Source organism: Etheostoma cragini, chromosome 13, assembly GCF_013103735.1.
Source record: "Etheostoma cragini isolate CJK2018 chromosome 13, CSU_Ecrag_1.0, whole genome shotgun sequence".
NCBI classification, from domain to species: Eukaryota; Metazoa; Chordata; class Actinopteri; order Perciformes; family Percidae; genus Etheostoma; species Etheostoma cragini.
Genome location: NC_048419.1, coordinates 8,056,838 through 8,058,515, shown reverse-complemented (window position 1 = coordinate 8,058,515; position 1,678 = coordinate 8,056,838).

Sequence of the window (1,678 nt, the reverse complement as noted above, 5' to 3'; positions counted from 1 at the left end):
GAAAAACTACAGGAAACGTTTGACCTCTGTAATTGCAAACAAATGATACTGTACCAAAAATTAACATTAATTTTCTCAGGTGTTCAAATACTTATTTGCAGCTGTATCATACAAATAAACAGTTACAAAATCATACATTGTGATTTATGGATTTCTTTTTTTTTTTTAAGATTATGTCTCTCACAGTGGACATGAATCCACAATGACAATTTCAGACCCCAGATTATTTCTAAGTGGGAGAACTTGCAAAATAGGAGGATGTTCAAATACTTACTTTCCTCACTGTAGATCATTCAATTAAACACACAAGGGTGCAGATGGCAGCCGTAACAGCGTCCCTCAGCAAGACACTTAACCCCTAATTGACGCGTGCAACCTATGATATATAGCAATTTTTAAGCTGCTTTGGATAAAAGTGTTGGATAAACGACATGTAATGTAAAATGACTCAAAGTCCAAAAATCTAATTTTAGAAAGTGTAAAGGATTCAAACAGTTGTGTGTTTAATGGTCTAATCATCTCAGCTGGACCTGTTGGCCTTTATATTGTTGGGTAGTTTACTTCATAATAAAACCTCAGGTTTTATAAACAACATGTGTTTTGTGTGCAGATATCTTTTGTAAAGTAACTAAAGCTATCAGATTAATGTAGTAGAGTAAAAAGTACAATATTTCTCTGAAATGTAGCGGAGTAGAAGTAGAAAGTGACATGAAAAGACTAAAGAAAAGAAGTAAAGTACCTCAACGTTAGTACAGTAATCTGCGTAAGATAAAAACAGGGTTGTTTGGTTCAATGCACCAACTCCAAAGTAAGATCAACTAGTCACATTAGATTACAAAAAAAGAAGAAAATAAAACAAAATTAAAAAAACAAAAAAAAGATTTTTTATTAACAGTTTAGAAACACATCGTTGTTTGCATCTCCAATTCTGGCCTTTCGCTTTCTTCAGTTCCCCCCCCCTTCAAATAATCCAGAGTGATGCAAACACAGAAACACACATCTGATCTAAACCCCCCCCCCCAACCCCCCTTCAGTTTTAACAGAAAAACAAAACAAAAAACGGAGCCAACATCTGAGCAGGAATCTGCAGCACAGGGCATGTCGAGGTAAAGAACAGAGACGACGCCCGTACACCACCTCTTCTACGTTTAGCAGCTTAGGAGACTTTGAAAAATGAAGTTTGACCAGTTTGAGAAGCCGGATTCACGCTTCTCTCAAAGGTTGTTAACGGCACAAGTACAAAAACTTTTTAGGTTTAAGTTTATCCAGCTGAATCTGAAAAAGGATGGGACGCAAATACGTAGAGACGCTGTTTAAATGTGAAGTTATCCCTGTTTGGCAGATACGTTTTAAACTAGTTGATGCACATTCAGGAGCCACTGAGGAGCCAATAAGCAACACCACTACACATGGTGGACGGCTGTCAGGAGAGTATGATTCTATTCCGCCAATAAAAACCCTCTAAGGGGACCATTTCATTTTTTTAGGAGTTTGTTTGGAGAGTTTTTCTTAATCTGAAGCGAGGGTTGAAGAGGACAGATGGGTTCGTATGCTTTGCACATTGTAAAGCCACGAGACAATTTTGTAGTTTGTGATATTGTGCTATATACAGTGGGTACGGAAAGTATTCAGACCCCTTTAAATTTTTCACTCTTTGTTTCATTGCAGCCTTTTTCCA